The following is a 23,694-nucleotide window of genomic DNA, read 5'->3' as shown; positions in this document are numbered from 1 at the left end:
CAAACCCGGAGGTTCCTCCAAAAAGAAAGCTTCCTGGGTTTCTTTCAGATCGGCCCAGGGGCATAAAGTTTTTGCCATGTATGATGAGTCGTTTAAAGATTTTAAGAACTATTTCTTCCGAGTCCGTGCCGTTGAGGGGGTTCGCCCCTTTTTTCTTGATGAAAATGATGAGCCTGCTTTTCCTCTGGAGTGGCAAAAGAATGTAAGAGTGCCACGTTACACATGGGAAATGCTTAGTGAGGTTGAGCGGGCCTTTGTAGTTGTTCTTGAAGATTTGTGGGGGAGGCCACCCCATCTGGACACGAAGAGATTTTTGAGTGATCCATCTTTGGTTCGGGCTGCTTTGGGTACTGTCTGATTTGTTTTTATACTTGCTCCCGAGTTTTGTTTCTCCTGTGTTGTAACTTGTCTTTGATTTTTGTGTTTTTCAGAGATGTCGAAGAATAATGATTCTATGAGAGCCTATAAGAAGGCGAAGAAGGCGACCGCTGCTTTAAACATCAGGGCCAAGGCGGCCGGAGAGGGATCTTCTCAGCCTCCAGTTAAATCTCCTATATCGAGTTCTCCCGGGCCGAGGAAAGCAATTCCTACTCCCCGAGTCCGTCTGGTCGATCCTCCACAATCTTCTGTTGCAGCTTCCGGTGCCCCTCCTAGTAAAAAGCAAAGAACAACTGAGCCTTTCAACCTTGATGCTCTTAACTTTGATGCGGTTGAGTTTGTAGATCAACAAATCGGCCCTTATGGTGTTCTTCCTATGGACGACGTGTCGCTTCTTCATCATTTTGATTATATCACCCGGAGTGGTATCAAGTTGGCACACATGGGGGCAGCCCTATATCGAACTGCTCAAAGTCTTCCTCTCCATGCTACTAAAGCTTTTATGGAGGAGGCCAAACAGGAGTTTGATCGGATGAAGGACTTGAAGGAAGAGCTTGAAGTAAGGGTGGCCAAGTTGGAGAAAGACTTGGAGAATGAAAAGGCTAGTTCTACTTCTCTGGCTGGTTCTCTGAGACTGGCTGAGGACACGGCTATGCGGCATAAGGACAGTTATTTGACGTCTTACCGGGAGGTGTTGCGTCTGAGAGAAGAGTTGGAGAATGCCCGGGCTAATTATTCCGAACTCCAAGGTCATCTTGTTGGCAGTGTAATTGCTGCCTATGAAAACTTGAGGGAACAAGTTCGGGTTATTGCTCCCGAGGCCGACCTGACCCTCTTTAGCTTGGAGAACGTTGTTAGGGATGGCAAGGTTGTGCCTGATGACGAGGATGAGGATGATGTCGATCCTCCCCCTGTAGCCTCTACCAAGGTGTCGACTTCTGCTGTCCCTGCCGAGGTTGGTCCTCCTGCTTCTGACCCTGACTGCCAGATCTTGAACCGGGATGACGGTACTGTAGATGCCGTTCCTCTCCAGACTCGGCCTACGTCTCCTCGGCCTGATGCTGCTAAAAAATCTTCTGACCCTTAGTTTTAACTTTATTTTGGATATGTAGTTGGCCCGGCTTTTGGGCTTTTTTAAACTCTTTATGTTTTGTTAATTGCTGACACTTTCCCGTTGCTTGCCTAGCAACTTTTGTTTTTTATGAAAAACAAATGGTAGCATGCTTTAGCTTTTTTGAGATAGGTTTTGGTGGCCTCCGAGGCTTTTATAACCTTGTGGACGATATCGCGCTTTTTATCCTTGACTTGGTATCTCTTTTTGGATTGCTTTGTACTTTTGATGCCAGGGCATCTTGGCCAGTTTCACTGACCTTTTCTTTACTATTTTTAGGGTAGTTTTATGCATTTCTTTAGGAAATAAGCTAGTTTTGGGTAGATATTCACCTACACCTTGATTCAAGCATACATTGTGCATTTTACATTATTTCATGAGGATTTTGCATGAATTTAGTGACAAATTGTATGATGCATTACCCATGACTTGGACTAGAACATTGATGCACTCTGTTGCTTGATTTCAGGACCAAAGGAAGCAAGGAAAGGGAGGTAACTTGCAAGGTTAATGAGAAAAGTGATTGCCAATAACACTCTCAAAGCCATCATTGCCCACGTTAAGAGTCACGTTAACTAAGTTAACGTGCACTCTAACGTGGAGAAGGGAAGTTGAGCCAACGTTAGTGACACTTAACATTGTCACTAACGTTGGCAAACACTCATGAGTGGCCACGTTAGAGCCCACGTTAACCTAGTTAACGTGGCCTCTAACGTTAAAGGGGGAAGAGAAGCCAACGTTAGTGACATTCAACATTGTCACTAACGTTGGCCTAAGGATGCAACACACAACGTTAACTTCCATGTTAACTTCGTTAACGTGGGAGCTAACATAAGAAGTGAGAGTTGTCGACAACGTTAGTGACACTCAACATCGTCACTAACGTTGGAAGCAACCACACAACCCCCAAGGAGCCACGTTAACTTCCACGTTAACTTAGTTAACGTGGAAGCTAACGATGAGGAATGAATGATGAGCCAACGTTAGTGACACTCAACATTGTCACTAACGTTGGGATGGCTAAGAATGGCCACGTTAGAAGCCACGTTAACCTAGTTAACGTGGACTCTAACGTGAGATCTAGGGGCACATTGGAACGTTAGTGACAATGTTGAGTGTCACTAATGTTTTCGAAGTTTGGCAAGGCCACGTTAGAAGCCACGTTAACCTAGTTAACGTGGGCTTTAACGTGAAGCAAAAAGGGGCACACTGGAACGTTAGTGACAATGTTGAGTGTCACTAACGTTCTCGAAGGTTGGCAAGGCCACGTTAGAAGCCACGTTAACCTAGTTAACGTGGGCTCTAACGTGAGGCAAAGGGGTACATTGGAACGTTAGTGAAAATGTTAAGTGTCACTAACGTTCTCGAACTTATACTTTCACTAAATGTTAACACCCCTAATGCCCTGAGCTAAAGTCTCTGCCCACTTAGCACTTTCTCTCTGCAAGTAAAGCCAAGCCCAAATGAAGAAAAGAACTGCTTCAAACTCAAGATCCAAAGGCCCAAGACTTGAAGAGCAAACTAGAAGCTGAGAAGAGTAGTATATATAGGAGTAGCTTTGAATTGTTAAAGGGGTTCTGGAAGTTGGAAAAAGGGAATTACTCTCTGTATTTTACTTTCTCTGCAATTTCTAGTTCTATGATGTATTCTCCATCTTTATTTTCATTTTCTAGAGCTATGAACAACTAAACTCCTTTCATTGGGTTAGGGAGCTCTGTTGTAATTTGATGGATCAATACTAATTTTCATTATTCTTCTTCTATCTTTTCTCTTGATTTTACTTGAAAGCTTTTGATCTTCATCCAATTAAGTAGTTATCTTGGAAGAGAAGCTATTCAAACTTAGATCTCTTTTGAACCTTGAAAGAGGAATGAAGAGATCAAGCTAGAATTGCTTTCTCATGCTGGACCAAATTGGGTTTGGATGGGTATGTGACTATAACCCTCTCAAAACTTGATTTGGGAAATGCATGTGGTATAATCAGTGACCATACTTCATCTCTTCTCATGAGCAATTGACCAAGGAATTGGCTATTGATCAAGATTTGAGAGATTGAATTGCAAGAAATTGTAATTCAATCACTTAAAATTGCCAAGGAGATCAATGAGTGCATTGATTGAGGAAGAGATGAAAATGAACTTGATCCGGAGAATTGCAACATCTCCTAAGCCCAATGAACTCCCCATCTCTGATCTCACCCATTCTCTTTAATTTCTGCCATTTACTTTTATGAGCAAATCCCCCATTCCCATTTACAATTCTGCAATTTATTTTCAGTCATTTACTTCCAGTCCTTTAATTCTTGCATTTACTTTTCTATTATTTACATTCCCGCCATTTTATTTTCTGCAACTCTCAACCCAAATTCTGGATTCACTCAACTAGAACATTCTTCTAATTAAAGTTACTTGATCAATCAATCCCTGTGGGATTCGACCTCACTCTATTGTGAGTTTTTACTTGACGACAAATTCGGTACACTTGCCGAAGGGAGATTTGTTGAAAGACAAGTTTTCCGCGCATCAGGTTTATGGCGCCGTTGCCGGGGATTGATTGTGCATCAACAATGATTAAATTGGAAGATCACTAGATTGAGCATTTTTATTTTTGTGAATTTTATTTTCTATTTGAGTGATTTACTTTTTGTTTTAGTTAAACTTCTTCCTTTCCCCCTCTACTCTTTTGTTTTTCTTTGTTATTTTCAATTCTGTTTGCTAACCCACTAACTGTTTGATATATTGTATCACCCACAACTAACAGTAATTCTGACACAAATACTTTCTGCACCTATCTTTTCTTGCTTGCACTTGATAGTTTTATGACAAGGAGAAGAAGGGGGGCTTCAACTTCCTTCGATTCTGAACCTGATAGGACCTTCCTTAGATTAAGGAGGGAGGTAAGAGGAAAGAAAGTGGCTGGTGCTGAGGAAGAAGAGGAATTCTTTGAAACAAACATGGAAGACAACATGGAAAACCATCATGAAGAATAGGATCACAACCATGGGGGAGGAGGTAGAGCAAATCATGCTGGGGAGGATAGAAGAGTTTTGGGCTCTTACATCAATCCAAACCCAGGCAATTATGGAAGTAGCATCCAAAAGCCAACAATGCATGCCAACAACTTTGAACTTAAACCAACTCATCACCCTTGTTCAGAACAACTGTTCGTTTGGAGGAGGTGTTCAAGAAGACCCCAATCAACATTTGACCACCTTCCTGAGAATATGTGACACAGTGAAGTCTAATGGTGTTCACCCTGACGCCTATAGACTGCTCCTATTTCCATTCTCACTTAGGGACAAAGCAGCCAAGTGGCTGGAATCTTTCCCAAGGGAAAGCTTGACAACTTGGGAAGACGTGGTGAACAAATTCTTAGCAAGATTTTACCCTCCTCAACGAATCAATAGGATGAGAGCTGAGGTCCAAACTTTCAGGCAACAAGATGGTGAGACTCTATATGAAGCATGGGAGAGGTTCAAGGACTTAACAAAGAGGTGTCCACCTGACATGTTCAACGAATGGGTGCAGCTGCACATTTTCTATGAAGGACTCTCTTATGAGTCAAAGAAGGTCGTAGACCATTCATCCAGAGGATCTTTGAACAAGAAGAAGACTATTGAGGAAGCCATAGATGTTATTGAAACAGTAGCAGAGAACGACTACTTCTATGCTTACGAAAAAGGGAACACAAGAGGAGTAATAGAGCTAAACAATGTAGATGCTCTGTTGGCCCAAAATAAGCTCGTTACCCAGTAGCTGGCTGACCTCACCAAGAAGATGGAGATGAACCAAGTAGCAGCAATCTCCACTTCATCAACAACCCAAGAAGGAGTGAATGAAGAAGCAGAGGGGAGTTAGGAGCAAGCCAACTACATTGGGAATTCACCAAGGAAAAACTATGATCCATACTCCAAGACCTACAACCCTGGATGGAGAAACCACCCAAACTTTGGGTGGGGAAGTGAGAAAGATCAAAACCAAGACCAGAGACGTTACAACTCCAACAACAATACTTCTCCACACGCCTATCAAAACCAAAACAACACATCTGCTCCGAATCACCCATCAATTGATGACAAGCTCTCTACGATCGAAACCTTAATTGAAGGAGTATGCAAAGACATTCGAAACAGTAAAGCATTCAGAAAGGAAGTGCAGTCAAACATGCAGAATCAAAATGCTGCCATCAAGAAACTGGAGACACAAATCAGCTATCTGTTTAAGCAGCTTCCTAACAACAACTTTTGCTATGATGCCCATTCAAGCAAAAGGGAGGAGTGTCAAGCTATCACACTTAGGAGTGGGAAGAAACTGAAGGAACGTCCCTAAAAACCACAAGAAGAAGGCTCAAATGAAAAGGGAGAAGAGCAAGATGGAGTTCAACCTCCCACGCCAAGTCTGCAGAAAGAAAAAGGGATACCACAACTGAACATCTCAAGAGCTCCATATCCCCAGCTATTGAAGAAAAGGGAAGATGACAACCAGTTCTTGAGATTTTTGGAAATCTTCAAGAAGCTACAAATCAACATACCCTTTGCTGAAGCCATAGAACAAATGCCACTCTATGCCAAGGTTTTTAAGGAGCTAATGACTAAGAAGAGAAGCTGGAAGAACAATGAGACTGTGATACTAACTGAAGAGTGCAGTGCTATCATTCAGCATAAACTACCTCAGAAACTGAAGGATCCTGGGAGTTTTCAGATCCCTTGTATTATAGGAGAAATCACAGTAGAGAAGGCTCTTTGTGACTTAGGGGCCAGCATCAATTTGATGTCAGTAGCTATGATGAGAAAGATGAAAATTGAGGAGGCTAAACCAACAAAAATGGCCCTACAACTGGCAGACCGATCGTTCAAATTCTCTCACGGGATAGTAGAGGATTTGCTAGTAAAAGTGGGAGATTTCATATTTCCAGCAGATTTTGTGGTGTTGGACATGCAGGAGGACGCCAAGACCTCCATCATCTTGGGAAGGCCATTCTTGGCCACTGCTGGAGCTGTCATTGATGTTCAGAAGGGTGACCTCACCCTGAGATTACACAATGAAAAAATGACATTCAATGTGTTCAAGACCATGAGTTACCCACCAGAACAATTGGGGGAATACATGAGGTTAGATGCACTTAAGGATGAAGTGCAGGAGAATTTTGAAGAAGAAGAACCTGAAGAGGACGAGAGATTGGTGGAGGAAGAATCTGAATCAAGTGAAGAGGTGACCACAACAGAAATACATATACCAGATGCACCAAAGGAAGGGAACCAAACGTCAGAAGCACCCAAGCTTGAACTCAAAGCACTGTCACCCACTCTCAAATATGCATATCTAGGAGAAAATGAAAACTACCCAGTGATCATAAATTCATCCCTCAGTCAAGATCAAGAGGACGAGCTACTCAAGGTGCTGCGGGAGCATAAGGATGCCATTGGATGGACCCTTGCTGACTTGAAGGGAATCAGTTCAGCCATATGCATGCATAAAATACTGTTGGAAGATAATGCTAAGCCATCCATTCAATCCTAGAGAAGGCTGAACCCAATCATGAAGGAAGTGATACAGAAAGAGGTTATGGAGCTTTGGCAAGGAGGGGTCATATACCCAATTTCGGACAGCCCTTGGGTTAGCCCCATACATGTTGTGCCCAAGAAGGGAGGAATCACTGTGGTTACCAATGAGAAGAACGAGCTCATACCTACAAGGACCGTCACAGGATGACGGATGTGCATAGACTACAGAAAACTCAATGAGGCTACACGAAAAGACCATTTTCCCCTTCCATTCATGGATCAGATGTTGGAAAGACTTGCAGGGCACGCATATTATTCAGGATATAACCAAATAGTGGTTGATCCCAAAGACCAAGAGAAAACCTCATTTACTTGTCCGTATGGAGTGTTTGCCTATAGGCGCATGCCATTTGGGCTATGTAATGCACCTGCAACTTTCCAACGCTGCATGCTTTCTATCTTTTCAGATATGATAGAAAAATTCATTGAAGTTTTTATGGATGATTTCTCGGTATTCGGAGATTCCTTTCCTAGTTGCCTACATCACCTCGCCTTGGTATTGAAAAGATGCCAAGAGACCAATTTGGTCTTGAACTGGGAAAAATGCCACTTCATGGTGACAGGAGGAATAGTCCTTGGTCACAAGGTCTCTCACCAAGGCATTGAGGTTGATAGAGCTAAAGTAGAACTTATTGAAAAACTACCCCCACCTAGTGATGTCAAGGAAATTAGGAGTTTTTTAGGGCATGCTGGTTTCTACAGAAGGTTCATTAAAGATTTTTCAAAGATAGCCAAGCCCTTAAGCAATCTCCTTGTATCTGATACACCATTTATCTTTGATGAAACATGCATGCTAGCATTTGCACATTTGAAAATGAGGTTATCCTCTGCTCCTATCATTTCCCCACCTGATTGGAACCTACCATTTGAATTGATGTGTGATGCATCTGATTTTGCAGTTGGGGCAGTGTTAGGACAAAGGAAAGATAACCTAGTTTGTGTGATATACTATGCTAGCAAAGTCCTTAATGAAACTCAAAGAAATTATACCACTACTGAAAAAGAGTTGCTAGCAATAGTTTTTGCATTTGACAAATTTAGATCATACCTCATTGGTGCTAAAGTGATTGTTTTTACAGATCACATAGCACTTAAATATTTGTTTTGCCAAGCAAGAATCAAAGCCAAGACTAATAAGGTGGATCTTACTGTTGCAGGAATTTGATATTGAAATCAAAGACAAGAAAGGAGTGGAGAACAAGGTGGCAGATCACCTATCCAGAATCCCTCATGATCAAGGTGGAGAAAATGATACAAATGTGAACGAGCTCTTCCCTGATGAGCAGTTGATGACAGTTCACAAAGCACCATGATTCGCAGATATTGCAAATTTCAAGGCAACTGGGGCATTACCCCCAGGGATCAATAAACATAAAAAAAGGAAGTTCATGAATGATGCAAAATACTTTGTCTGGGACGAGCCATATCTCTTCAAGAAATGTTCAGATGGAATCCTTAGAAGATGTGTTTCGGAAGAGGAAGGAAGAGAAGTCCTGTGGAATTGCCACGGTTCATGTTATGGTGTGCACTTTGGAGGGGACAGAACTGTAGCAAAGGTGTTACAAAGCGGATTCTTTTGGCCCACCCTTTTTAAGGATGCCAAGGAACTAGTAAAAAGCTGCAATGAATGCCAAAGATCTGGAAACCTGCCCAAAAGAAACGCCATGCCACAAAATTTCATCTTGGAACTGGAACTGTTTGATGTGTGGGGAATAGATTTCATGGGACCATTCCCAACCTCATATGCAAACAAGTATATCCTGGTAGCAGTGGATTATGTTTCCAAGTGGGTAGAGGCTATTGCAACCCCAACTAATGATAACAAGGTAGTCATGAACTTCCTCAGGAATAATATCTTTAGCCGGTTTGGAGTCCCAAGAGCCCTCATCAGTGATGGAGGGAGCCACTTTTGTAACAAACCACTAGAAGCTCTCCTCCTACGATATGGGCAAACTGAGATATCCAACAGAGAGCTGAAGAGGATCCTGGAAACGATTGTGGGTGCATTTAGAAAGGATTGGTCGAAGAAGCTGGATGATGCTCTTTGGGCATACAGAACAGCATTCAAAACTCCACTTGGAATGTCTCCATATCAACTGGTCTATGGGAAGGCTTGTCATTTACCATTGGAGCTGGAACACAAAGCTCTCTGGGCTATCAAGATACTAAATTTTGACAGCATTGCTGCCGGTGCAAAAAGGATCTTGCAGATGCAAGAGATGGAGGAATTCAGGTCACAAGCCTATGAAAACACTAAGATGTACAAAGAAAAGGCAAAGAGAAAACATGACATGCATCTTGCGCCCAGGAGTTTCGAAAAGGGGCAGCGAGTACTCCTTTATAATTCTAAATTAAGGCTGTTCCCAGGAAAACTCAAGTCAAGGTGGTCCGGACCTTTCATGGTTACGAAAGTATCACCATATGGCCACATCGAAATCACTGATGAAGGTTCAGAGAGGACTTTTACAGTGAATGGACAAAGACTCAAGCATTATCTGGCCAACATGGGTGAAAACCCCAGAGTAAAGTACCATCTCAAGTAATTAAGGATTCGTCGAGCTAGCGACGATAAAAGAGCGCTCTGTTGGGATGCAACCCAACCTCAGGTAGTTTCACTTTCATCTTTATTTCAATAAAAAATTCACAAGTCGTTTCCCCTGTATTGTAAGGAGCTAAGTTTGGTGTTCCACACCAGAACAATCCAAGAGTGATGGTGTAATTCTAAGCTTGGTGTTCCACCAAAGGACATTGGTTAGAATTACACTCCACTCCAGAAGAACATTGCTAGCTCCATCCAATCAAGAGAAACCACTTAGATGTAGTTAGACTATAGGTTATCATTGCTTTGTTGACAACAAGATATGGGGTTCTCTGCATATGTGCAATGTTTGGACTGGGCAAGGAACTAAGTTTGGTGTTCACACACCAAATTGAGTTCAAAAAGCACCAGCATACATGCAAGCTAACTATGTCTCAAGTGCTTTGGGAACAAGCAACTTCCAGTAACCTTGCAGGAACCTTATGAGGAAATGGTGCACCTCCACCCAAAGAAGCTAGGCAGCAAAAACTAGGATGATGACAAAGAGATAGGGCAACCAGAAATCATCACCCAAAGGTTGTATTGTTACTGAATTCCATTGTACTCAGAATTGTTGAAAGTTAGAAGTTCGAATGCACTTTTGATTTGTAGTTACTCGTAGTTGAACCCTTTTTAAATTCTGTCTTTTAAGTTTTGAATAGGTCTATGTGTGCTAGTCTTTATGTCACTGCATCCTCCTTAACTTTCTTGTAAGCTTGTCCATTTTAAATCAAATGAAGAAGAGAATGTTTATGTTTTTTAAAAGACCAGAGTAGAGTTCATAATGTGGAAGTGCATTCATGAATCTTTGGGGTAGTCATAAGTTAGCTAAGTTGGTTCAACCACAAGGCTAGGAGGACAACTATCTATCCTGAATACTTGACTTTGGATATACCCATGAGACTAAGTTAATAAGAAGATCCTAATAAGAGAAAAGGGAAAGAACAATGGAAGTGAAAAACAAAAGAAAAAGAGTAAGCAATAAGGCTAGGCACCAATGGTTTGGACCTTGAGACAAGTGTCTGTGGTGCTCCTGTGTGAGGGATCTACTTGGATTAATAAGATCTCAGGGGTGCTTTTTCACTTGGTAACTTGGGTTAACTAACCCGGGATTATCAGCTGAAAATCCACTATCAAGAGTAACCCTCACTACAGAGCATTTAGTAACCCAAAGAGGTGCTGGACACCAAGGTCTCAAGAAAAGAAAATAAATAAACTATATGCCTGTGATGTGTATGTATGGGGGAGAGACTTGAGGGAGTAAGTCCTTAGGGGTGCTTCAACACCTAGCACCTTGAACCAACTGGTTCGGGAGTGTTGGCTGAAAGCTTATCTTAAAGAGTTGCCCCCTTACAGAGCACTTAGCCTAAATAACACAAATAACCCTTGAAATAACAATAAAAGGATCAATGGATAAAAGTCTCATGGGATATAAACAAAGTAAGTGTTTAGGGACATGATAAAAGTCTGAAAGCCAGTAATGGAATGAACCTAAGTTGCTATGTATGAAACCACCATAAAATTAGTAACATGACTTCCACAAGAATGATTCATTCCTGTGGATATTCCATTCATCATTCTCTTGTTCCAGTACTTGCTTAGGGACAAGCAAGCTTTAAGTTTGGTGTTGTGATGCCAGGGCATCTTGGCCAGTTTCACTGACCTTTTCTTTACTGTTTTTAGGGTAATTTCATGCATTTCTTTAGGAAATAAGCTAGTTTTGGGTAGATATTCACCTACACCATGATTCAAGCATACATTGTGCATTTTACATTATTCCATGAGGATTTTGCATGAATTTAGTGACAAATTGTATGCTGCATTACCCATGACTTGGACTAGAACTTTGATGCACTCTGTTGCTTGATTTCAGGACCAAAGGAAGCAAGGAAAGGGAGGTAACTTGCAAGGTTAATGAGAAAAGTGATTGCCAATAACACTCTCAAAGCCATCATTGCCCACGTTAAGAGTCACGTTAACTAAGATAACGTGCACTCTAACGTGGAGAAGGGAAGTTGAGCCAACGTTAGTGACACTTAACATTGTCACTAATGTTGGCAAACACTCATGAGTGGCCACGTTAGAGCCCACGTTAACCTAGTTAACGTGGCCTCTAACGTTAAAGGGGGATGAGAAGCCAACGTTAGTGACATAAAATATTGTCACTAACGTTGGCCTAAGGATGCAACACACAACGTTAACTTCCACGTTAACTTGGTTAACGTGGGAACTAACGTAAGAAGTGAGAGTTGTCGACAACGTTAGTGACACTCAACATCGTCACTAACGTTGGAAGCAACCACACAACCCCCAAGGAGCCACGTTAACTTCCACGTTAACTTTGTTAACGTGGAAGCTAACGATGAGGAATGAATGATGAGCCAACGTTAGTGACACTCAACATTGTCACTAACGTTGGGATGGCTAAGAATGGCCACGTTAGAAGCCACGTTAACCTAGTTAACGTGGACTCTAACATGAGATCTAGGGGCACATTGGAACGTTAGTGACAATGTTGAGTGTCACTAACGTTCTCGAAGTTTAGCAAGGCCACGTTAGAAGCCACGTTAACCTAGTTAACGTGGGCTTTAACGTGAAGCAAAAAGGGGTACACTGGAACGTTAGTGACAATGTTGAGTGTCACTAACGTTCTCGAAGGTTGGCAAGGCCACGTTAGAAGCCACGTTAACCTAGTTAACGTGGGCTCTAACGTGAGGCAAAGAGGTACATTGGAACGTTAGTGAAAATGTTAAGTGTCACTAACGTTCTCGAACTTATACTTTCACTAAATGTTAACACCCCTAACGCCCTGAGCTAAAGTCTCTGCCCACTTAGCACTTTCTCTCTGCAAGTAAAGCCAAGCCCAAATGAAGAAAAGAACTGCTTCAAAATCAAGATCCAAAGGCCCAAGACTTGAAGAGCAAACTAGAAGCTGAGAAGAGTAGTATATATAGGAGTAGCTTTGAATTGTTAAAGGGGTTTTGGAAGTTGGAAAAAGGGAATTAATCTCTGTATTTTACTTTCTCTGCAATTTCTAGTTCTATGATGTATTCTCCATCTTTATTTTCATTTTCTAGAGCTATAAACAACTAAACCCCTTTCATTGGGTTAGGGAGCTCTGTTGTAATTTGATGGATCAATATTAATTTTCATTATTCTTCTTCTATCTTTTCTCTTGATTTTACTTGAAAGCTTTCGATCTTCATCCAATTGAGTAGTTATCTTGGAAGAGAAGCTATTCAAACTTGGATCTCTTTTGAACCTTGAAAGACGAATGAAGAGATCAAGCTAGAATTGCTTTCTCATGCTGGACCAAATTGGGTTTGGATGGGTATGTGACTATAACCCTCTCAATACTTGATTTGGGAAATGCATGTGGTATAATCAGTGACCATACTTCATCTCTTCTCATGAGCAATTGACCAAGGAATTGGCTATTGATCAAGATTTGAGAGATTGAATTGCAAAAAAGTGTAATTCAATCACTTAAGATTGCCAAGGAGATCATTGAGTGCATTGATTGAGGAAGAGATGAAAATGAACTTGATCCGGAGAATTGCAACATCTCTTAAGCCCAATGAACTCCCCATCTCCGATCTTACCCATTCTCTTTAATTTCTGCCATTTACTTTTATTAGCAAATCCCCCTTTCCCATTTACAATTCTGCAATTTATTTTCAGTCATTTACTTCCAGTCCTTTAATTCTAGCATTTACTTTTCTGTTATTTATATTCCCGGCATTTTATTTTCTGCAGCTCTCAACCCAAATTCTGGATTCGCTCAACTAGAACATTCTTCTAATTAAAGTTTCTTGATCAATCAATCCCTGTGGGATTCGACCTCACTCTATTGTGAGTTTTTACTTGACGACAAATTCGGTACACTTGCCGAAGGGAGATTTGTTGAGAGACAAGTTTTCCGCGCATCAACTTTGTATCTTGAATCCTTTGTGGTTGTGGCTAGGTAGGTCTAACTTGATTTTTGGCTCGTTCTCGCTTCGGCTTGTATTTCTGATGATTTGTAACTGATTTCTTCAAGTTAGTCCTCCGAGTTGTTTTTGCAGTCCTTTTCTAAGTTATTTTTGTAATCCTCTTTCTTGGATCTTTGTCAGGTCTATTTCAGGGATTGCTTTGATAACTTTCCAGTTGTAGGAGTCCGACCTGGTTATATCGGTCTCCTTTAAGTTATTTTTGTAATCCTCTTTCTTGGATCTTTGTCCAATCTCTTTCAGGGATTGTTTTGATAACTTTTAAGTAGTAGGAGTCCGACTTGGTTATATCGGTCTCCTTTAAGTTATTTGTAGTCCTCTTTCTTAGATCTTTGTCAGACCTCTTTCAGGGACTACTTTGATAACTTTTAAGTAGTAGGAGTCCGACTTGGTTATATCGGTCTCCTTTAAGTTATTTTTGTAATCCTCTTTCTTGGATCTTTGTCAGATCTCTTTTAGGGATTACTTTGATAACTTTTAAGTAGTAGGAGTCCAACTTGGTTATATCGGTCTCCTTTAAGTTATTTTTGTAATCATCTTTCTTGGATCTTTGTCAGATCTCTTTCAGGGATTACTTTGATAACTTTTAAGTAGTAGGAGTCCGACTTGGTTATATCGGTCTCCTTTAAGTTATTTGTAGTCCTCTTTCTTGGATCTTTGTCAGATCTCTTTCAGGTACTACTTTGATAACTTCTCATTTTGGGCTGACTTTGTCATGTCGAGCCCTTCTAAGTTAAAGTAATGCTCTTTAATAGGGTTGGCCAGACCTCTTTCAAGGGTTTACTTATAACTTGGGTTGACTTGGTCCGACTTCTCAACGTCGGCCACTCTTTAGGTTATTATTTTAGCAATACGTAAGACCTCGTCAGGTTCTTTTTTGGATCACTTTCGATAACTTCTTACATTATTCTGTGTTCATCTTTGCCAATTTGTAGAAAGTGGTTGTCATCTCTAGATCGTCCTTTGGGTGAATCGCGTTTTCACCTTTATCGGACGGTTGTCTTTATCATGATCGTGCAGTGAAATTGTTTTTCACTTTCTGCCGATCTGTTGCTTTATAATCGGACGATGAATGCTTCAGATTAATGAGTCTTGAAATCTTTGTAGAATATCTAAAATATATTTTATTTAAAGGAAAAGTGCAAATATATACATATGGGATTGTTTGAGTCTCAACTTGATGCCTCATTAAAAAACCTTTTCAGGAAAAAGAGTGCATCCAATGATGAGATCTTTTATCTTTTCTAACTGTAGTACCTTCTGAGGTTGCAGGCGTGCCATGACCTGGGAAGCTCTCGTCCATCAAGTTCAGACAGCCTGTAGTAGCCCTTTCCAAGTACTTCTACAATTCGGTAGGGTCCTTTCCAGTTTGCTGCCAGCTTTCCCTCTCCTGGTCGAGTTGTTCCGATATCATTTCGGATTAGGATGAGATCATTTTCCCTGAAATTTCTCGGCACTACCCTTTGATTATATCTAGAAGCCATTTGGCGTTTTAGAGCTTCTTCCCTGATCCGAGCTCTTTCTTGGATTTCGGGTAACAAGTCGAGCTCTTCTCTCTAAAGTTGGAAGTTTGCTTCCTCATTGTAGTGAACTACTCTGGGTGACCCTTCCTCAATCTCTATTGGAATCATCGCCTCTATTCCGTATGCTAATCGGAAGGGGGATTCCTTTGTGGTGGAATGTGGCGTTGTTCGATATGCCCACAGGACCTGTGGGAGCTCTTCTGCCCAGGCTCCCTTTGCATCTTGTAATCTCCGTTTTAATCCAGCCAATATGACTTTGTTAGCAGCTTCGGCCTGCCCATTGGCTTGTGGATGTTCGACGGAGGTGTACTGGTGCTTTATATTCAAGTCGGCTACTAGTTTTCTGAAGCCTGCATCTGTGAATTGGGTGCTATTGTTTGTGGTTATTGAATATGGAACCCCGAACCTTGTGACAATGTTTCGATATAAGAATTTTCGGCTTCTTTGAGCGATGGCATTGGCTAGGGGCTCTGCCTCGATCCACTTTGTAAAGTAATCTACTCCCACTATGAGAAATTTAACTTGTCCTGATCCCTGTGGGAAAGGGCCGAGAAGATCGAGTCCCCATTTTTCAAACGGCCAAGGCGAAGTCACGCAGATGAGCTCTTCTGGCGGGGCGATGTCAAAGTTGGCATGTTTTTGACATGGTGGACATGTCTTTACAAATTCTGTAGCTTCTTTCTGTAGAGTTGGCCAATAAAATCCTGCTCGGAGTACTTTTTTGGCGAGACCTCGTGCTTCAAGATGATTGCTACAAATGCCGCCGTGTATTTCTTCTAGCACTTCCCTTGTGTTGGAGGTCGGCACGCATTTTAGTAACGGTATTGAGATTCCTCTTTTGTACAGAATGTTGTTTATGATGGTGTAGTAATGTGCCTCCCTTTTTAGCTTCTTTGCCTCCTTTTCTTCTGCGGGGAGTGTTCCTTCTTTGAGGTAGTTGATTATGGGGGTCATCCATCCTTGGTCCTGACTTGTTATGGCCAGGACTTTTTCCTCTTCCGAGATTGATGGGTTTTGCAACATTTCCTGGATGAAGCTTCTATTGTTGCCCCCTGGTTTGGTGCTGGCTAGTTTTAAGAGTGCATCAGCTCGGGCATTTTGTTCGCGGGGTATGTGGCAGATCTTATATTCCCCGATTTATCCGAGTAGTTCCTTGGTTTTATCCAAATATTTTTTCATGGTGGGGTCTTTGGCTTGGTAGCTCCCTATTATTTGTGATGTGACCACTTGTGAATCGCTGTAAATGTTGAGTTTTTGAGCTCCGACCTCTTTAGCCAACTTCAAACCAGCTAATAATGCTTCATATTCCGCTTGGTAATTGGAGGCCGGAAACCCGAACTTGAGGGAGAGCTCAACTTAGGTTCCTTGGTTGCTTTCTATTATCACGCCTGTGGGAGTTTCCAGGGTATCTGTGAATTCTGCGATGAAGTCGGCCAGATACTGTGATTTGATGGCCGTCCGAGCTTCATATTGGAGGTCGAATTCTGACAACTCGACTGCCCATTGTAGAATTTTGCCTGCTAAATCTGTTTTCTGCAATATTCTTTTTATGGGCTGGTTAGTTCTAACCTTAATGGTGTGAGCCTGGAAGTACGGGCAGAGTCGTCGAGATGTTAGGATGAGAGTATTGGCAAATTTTTCTATTTTCTGGTAGTTCAGCTCGGATCCCTGTAGTGCTTTGCTAATGAAGTAGACGGGTTGTTGCCCATTTTCGTCTTCTCTGACTAGTGTTGAGGCTATCGCTCGGCTTCCTACTGCGAGATATAATATGAGTGGTTCTCCTACTCGTGGTCGAGATAGGATAGGTGGCCGTCCTAGGAACTCCTTGAAGTCTCGGAAAGCTTGCTCACATTCTGTCGTCCATTCGAACTGTTTTCCCTTTCTTAAAGTAGCATAGAAGGGGAGAGATCTTATCGTAGCTCCTGCTAAGAATCGGGATAGGGCGGCCAGTCTCCCGTTGAGTTGTTGTACTTATTTGACACAGGTTGGGCTCTTCATGTTGAGTATAGCTTGACATTTGTCTGGATTTGCTTCAATTCCCCTTTATGTGAGAATGAAGCCCAAGAATTTGCCTGCTTCAACTGCGAAGGTGCATTTTGCGGGGTTGAGTCGCATGTTATGCTTCCTTATAATGTCAAACACTTGAGCCAGGTCGGACAATAATGTATCTTCGCTTTGTGTTTTTATCAACATGTCGTCCACATAGACTTCCATGATTTTTCCGATGTGATCTGAGAAGACTTTATTCATTAGCCTTTGATAAGTAGCTCCCGCGTTCTTGAGACCGAAAGGCATCATGATGTAGCAGTAATTCACCTTTGGTGTTAAGAACGAGGTCTTTTCTTGATCTGGTGGATACATGGGGATTTGGTTGTATCCCGAATAGGCGTCCATAAATGAGAGGTATCTATATCCGGAGGAAGCATCTACCAGAGCGTCAATACTTGGGAGTGGGTATGGATCTTTTGTGCAGGCTTTGTTGAGATCGGTGTAATCGGTACACATGCGCCACTTCCCGTTTGACTTTTTCACCAAGACGACGTTGGCTAGCCGTAGTGGGCACTTGACTTCTCTTATGAATCCTGCCTCCAGTAACGTTTGTACTTGTTCTTCTACAGCTTTGGATCATTCTGGTCCGAGTTTTCTTCACTTCTGCTGCACCGGCCGCGATCCTGGATAGACCGCCAACTTGTGGCACATTAGCTTAGGGTCTATGACTGGCATGTCTGCGGCTTTTCATGCGAAGAGGTTGACATTATCTCGTAAGAATTGTATCAGTAATTCTTTTGAGTCTCCTTTTAGGACCGTGCCGATATTAGTCGTTTTGTCAGAGGTGTCTCCAATCTGAACCTTCTCTACCTCACCTTCTGGGTGGGGACGGAGTTCTTCTCGACGCTGAGCTCTGCCAAGCTCAATGGTATGAAACTCTTCTCCTCTGCCTTTGAGGTTTAAGCTCTTGTTATAACAGCGACGTGCCATCTTTTGATCTGCTTTTATCGTGGCTATCCCCTCTATAGTTGGAAATTTCATGCATAGATGCGGAGTTGAGACTATTGCGCCGAGTTGATTGAGTGTTGTCCGACCTATGAGAGCATTGTAGGCCGAACTTACGTCGACCACAATGTAGTCTATTTTGAGGGTCCTAGATTGGTTCCCTTTTCCAAAAGTAGTGTGTAGCGATACGTATCCCAGCGGTTGTATCGGAGTGTCTCCTAGTCCAAACAGATTGTTCGGGTATGCTCTAAGTTCCTTTTCGTCTAAGCCGAGCTTGTCGAAGGCTGTTTTGAAAAAGATGTTGGCAGAACTCCCTTGGTCTACTAGTGTGCGGTGTAAATTGGCATTTGCCAGTATAATAGTGATGACCATGGGATCGTCGTGTCCCGAGATGATGCCGGATGCGTCCTCTTTAGTAAATGTTATCGCCGGGATGTCGGGTGCTTCCTCCTTTCCCTCAACATGATATACTTCTTTGAGATATCTCTTTCGGGACGATTTGGAGATCCCACCTCCTGCGAATCCGCCATGTATCATGTGGACGTGTCTTTCTGGTGTCCAAGGTGACCGTTCAGCTCGTTCATCATCTTCGTCTCTCCGTCTTTTTCTTTGGTCATCATCTCGGGTGGCCAGAAATCGATCTAATTTTCCTTCTCTTACCAATTTTTCTATGATATTTTTCAAGTCGAAGCACTCGTTGGTAGAGTGCCCTTGAATTCGATGGTATTCACAATATTCCTTCCGGTTTCCTACTCCCCTTTTGCCTTTGAGTGGCCGCGCTGGGGGGATTTTTTCTGTATGGCAGACTTCTTTGTACACGTCGACCAGGGATGCTTTGAGAGGAGTGTAGTTGTGGTATTTTTTGATTTTCTCACCCTGTCGATCTTCTTTCCTTTTGGAGTCCTTGTCTTTGTCTCGGTAGGAGGCCCCAAATTTTGTAGTTGTGGTATTTTTCTGCTCGCTCCTGGACTTCGTCTAAGGAGGTAGGATACTTTTTAGATATAGATTGGCTGAAAGGTCCCTCTCGTAAGCCATTGATAAGCCCCATGATGGCGGCCTCTGTTGGTAAACTTTGTATGTCCATGCATGTTTTGTTGAATCTTTCCATGTAGTTGCGGAGGCTCTCCCGATCTCCTTGCTTGATCCCTAGTAAGCTGGGTGCGTGCTTGGCCTTATCTTTTTGGATGGAGAATCTGGCCAGGAACTTTTTGGCCAGCACGTCGAAGTTTGAGATGGACTTCGGAGGTAAGTTGTCGAACCATCTGATCGCCGTTTTCGTGAGAGTTGTTGGAAAAGCTTTGCAGCGAACGGCATCTGAAGCGTCGGTAAGGTACATTCTGCTTCTGAAATTGCTGAGATGATGGTTGGGATCTGTAGTGCCATCATACAAAACCATATCCGGGAGCATGAAATCTTTTGGGATTTTGGTCTTCATGATTTCCCTGGTGAATGGATCTTGTTCTTTGTGTGAATTTTCCTCAGGAGTGGTCCGAGGAGCTTTTGATTTGAGGTCGGCCTCTAATTGCTGTAGTTTTTCTTCTAGTTCTCGACGTCGCCGTACCTCTCTTTGTAGATCCTCTCCGATCTCCCGTTGTTGCTGTATTTCTTTCTCAAGTTGCTTTAAGCGATCTTGAAGTGCTTCCATGGCTCCCGGATTTGGTGAGTTTTTGTCCCCGTTGGATTCCGGAGTATCCTTTAGCGTAGTGTCCGCGTTCTTGTGCGGTGTTCTGTTCTCCAGATCCGAGTCGTGGTCGTTGGCATGGCCGTCCGCCATGGTTTTGGGATGACTTTCAGGTTCCCTGGCAACGGCGCCAATGTTCGGAGGGTTACCTGAAACTGGAGGTCGATCTCGGATGAGATCCTTGGTACTGGTCGGGGATGACGTGTCCGGCCGGCTGGTGGCGGCCGGAGCTGTTGTGTCCGACTTGTTGGACTTGTTGCACTGCTGATCCTTGGCCACCGGAGGGTGGGGGGTACCTGCAAGAGACTCCGATGCTTAAGTTAGCACGGGTATTAAGCAGGTTTTACGTAGAATCAGAGTATGAGTTATACCTGGGTGCTCCAGTGTATTTATAGTAGTGTGGGCTGACCTTTCTGATAAGATAAGTTAGTTATCTTATCTTATCTTATCCTATTTTGGATGAAGTCAGCTTATCTTCAAGGGAACCGCCTTTATCTCTATAGGCTGGGATTGCCTTTGGATTTGGGTCGTGTTCCTCTATTTGAGCCCTTTATTGGGCTTTCCTATCGGATAGCTCGACCCAGGGTATGAACAGAAAGTGAAACCATGCAATTTACATGAATAAGTAGGTGAAGGATTGAATAAATCACTTAAATTGAGCACAATATATATCATAAAATATGGGTTTATCAACCTCCCTACACTTAAACAGTAGCATGTCCTCATGCTAAGTCCAAGATAAAGAGTAAGGTAAGGTTAAAGTGGTGGAATCTCATGCAATGCAATCTATCCTAAATGCAACTACCTAAATGAATCATGCAATTCTAATTGTTATTCACTTGTATATAAAACTTACATGTAGTTAAATTAATTCACATTCTCAAGGAATCATATATGCATAGCCAAACCCTAGATAATGTTGAAGCACTTTTACAATTGAGATGGGTAAAAATATTTTGCAAACTTGCAAGACAATTAACAATTTAAGCAGAGATATATGGTGATGAGCTATTGAACCCTCACTGGATTTTGTGTTTATTCTCTAGTCACTCAGTGTTTATTGGGTTAATCACTCTATTCTTCTTTTTATCCTTACTTTCTATAACCTTGTTCTTCATCTAACCAATCAACAATTATAGAATACAGACATAGAAAAATCATGAGGTCTTTTTCAAGGTTGTAATGGGGCCAAGGTAAAGGTAAGGGTATATGTATAAGGCTAAGTGAGCTAATAAGTGAATCCTTGGTTAGTCTAAGATCTCACCTAACATACATATTTTGTAATTCAAAGTTTCTTAACCTATTTGCCCAACTTTTCTCACCTTGTATTGCAAGCTCATGCATTAACTTTAATTTTTTTATCCCATGTGCATTGATCCTTTTTTATTTTGCAATTGGGAAATTTTTGTATCCCCTTAATTAAATACCGAAAATAAATTTTTTTTAATGCACATGGTAATTCAATTGCTTTGATTTCACATGAGCATGGTTCCCAAATTGAGATATATTTTGAAACATCTTTATTCTTTTTAACTTTCTACCTTTGTTTCTATCATCCATGTTCCCATAAAGTTCCCACACTTAAACAATACACAATTTCTATCTTAAGCTAACCAAAGATTCACTTGGGGTTTTTATTTTATTTTTCTTCTTAAGGCTAGTAATGTGGTTTATAGAACAAGAGGGGATTAAAAAGCTCAAAAGGGCTAACAAGGGTGATTTAAAGGGTAGACTTATTTGGGATAAGTGAGCTAAACAAGTAATGGCCTCAATCATCTCTTAGTATGTATCTATACTCTATAATTGGACATATAGACTAAAACAAAGTAAAGAACACCAGAATAAAAAGGAAGGGCAAAACACACAGGAATAAAAATTATGGTTTGAATGTAACCATACAATTAAGCTCAAAACTCACAGGCTGTGTGTTCTCTAGCTCAAAAATCATATATCAATTATATATGTCATGCAAGTAGAAATTAAGAGTTCCCATTGTTCTCAATGTAAAATTTCTTGGGTGGCTTTAAAGTTTTAGTGTTCCTCCTTGATGAAATGTTGTTAACTAACTAACATGTTATGCTATATATACAAGGTGTGTGGATTGTTTTAAATTACTAAAGTCTCTAGTTTACTTCTTTTACTTCCACATATTCTATAACTAATAAGTTTAGAATTGCAAACTAAACTAAATGGCTAAAATATAAACTAAAGTGCAAAATGCGGAAATAAAGTAAAAATACATGGAAAAAACAATGTATAAGTACTGAAAGATAAAAATGAAGATAAAAATACAAGAAATAACCAAAATAAGATAAAAGAGTCTGTAGTGGTTCACCAAAAAGAAATATGCCAGGGATAGCGACCTCCCCACACTTAAAATAAAGCATCGTCCTCGATGCTCACTCAAGCTGGGTGTGAAGGAGTGTCATCACTGGAAGGATGGGCTGCTGGAGTCTCGGTGGTGGCCTGAGGGTCTGTGGACTGGATGAGGGTAGGAGGATCTGTCTGCTGCAGAGGAGACTCTGACTAGATAGGAATCTCTGCATTTGTAGCCTGTATCTGGTGTGGCACCTCCTGCTGTGGTGTAGTATGCTCTGGTCCTGCCAGTGCAGCCTGGGTAGGTGTCTCCTCCTCGTGATCGTCTGCCTCCACCTCAAATGTATCAGAAGGGGTGTCAGGCTGGAGGGGATGTCGCCGCCGGATCGGATCATCAACTTGACGTGCTCATAGCGTCGCTTGTTGCAACGCTCCATACGATCCAAGCGGGCGAAGAGTCGATGCACCAAATGATAAATAGGCTCAGGAGCAGGTGTGGGTGCAGTGGGTGGGGCTGGTGCAGCAGTGGAAGAAGAAGGGGCAGCTGAAGGCATGGCTGTCTCAGCAGAAGCGGTCAGGAATGGAGGTGTATAGCCTAAAGCCCGAAACTTCCTGCTGTGAGGGATAATCTTCTTGCAGTCCGCAGCAGGTGGCTTCTCATCAGCATCCTCCCAAGGCACGTCAGATCGACGGCCTAGCTGGGTGACCAGGTAAGGGAAAGGAAGGGTGCCTCTGACATGGATCCTGGCCATATAGTGCTGGATGAATCGTGGCAGATACAGGTCCTTACCCTCTAGCACACACCAGAGGAGGGTGATCATAGTTGCAGGCAGCTCCGTCTCATAAGTGCTTGGCATAACAAAGTTGCTTAGGATCTGGTGCCAGAGCCGAACCTCATCATTCAGATACATAAGCTTGATTCCTTTAGGCATTGTGGTGTTCTTACCCATGACCCATGGGACAGTAGGGTCAAGGGATATCCGCTCCATGACAGCATCCCAATCGAATCGCATAAACCTCATATCCTCTTCAACCGTTTGGTAACCGTCAGGCTGATCTGACTTAGGCTGAAGCTGCAGAATATCCTCAATGGCCTCTTCAGTGACCAATATCTGTTTCCCTCTGAGGTGCACTGCATCCAGGGAGGTCTTGAAATAATTGCAGTAAAATTCTCTTACCCAGGAAGCATTGACCTCTGTCAGGTTTCTCTCTAAGAAGAACCAGCCTCTTTGTTTGATCTGATCGGAGGTGTACTGCTGTAGTTCTTCTGGAATTTTTAGAGTTCGCCGCAAGTACGGGTTTCTGGAGGTGGCAAACACTAGATACTTCAGCTCACAGTATCGGTTTGCAAACATAATAGGATCATTGGCAGGGAGGAGCTGGTCAGCCTTCTCCTGCGGGGTAAAGTATTTTTCTCGCCAGGAGTCATCATGCATAATGTCCAGAATGGACATAGAGGATTCACCTCTTTTCCTTTTACCAGTGGTAGCCTTGCCCTTTCCTTTTCTTTGAGGGTTAGTGATGAGCAGATAATTTGTACGCTTTTTGGCATTGTTTTTAC

At 42.2% G+C, this 23,694-nt stretch overlaps 1 non-coding gene across 1 annotated transcript; it reads right to left on the bottom strand.

The window, feature by feature from the left end:
• Positions 1-4,893: 4,893 nt before the first annotated feature.
• On the bottom strand, positions 4,894-5,000 carry LOC112787724 (small nucleolar RNA R71). Its single transcript, XR_003195120.1, has one exon. It is a non-coding gene; the product is annotated as a small nucleolar RNA R71 (small nucleolar RNA).
• Positions 5,001-23,694: the final 18,694 nt, after the last annotated feature.

The sequence above is a fragment of the Arachis hypogaea genome, chromosome 20, assembly GCF_003086295.3.
Source record: "Arachis hypogaea cultivar Tifrunner chromosome 20, arahy.Tifrunner.gnm2.J5K5, whole genome shotgun sequence".
Taxonomy (NCBI): domain Eukaryota; kingdom Viridiplantae; phylum Streptophyta; class Magnoliopsida; order Fabales; family Fabaceae; genus Arachis; species Arachis hypogaea.
This window is presented reverse-complemented; position numbering and strand designations above follow the sequence as displayed.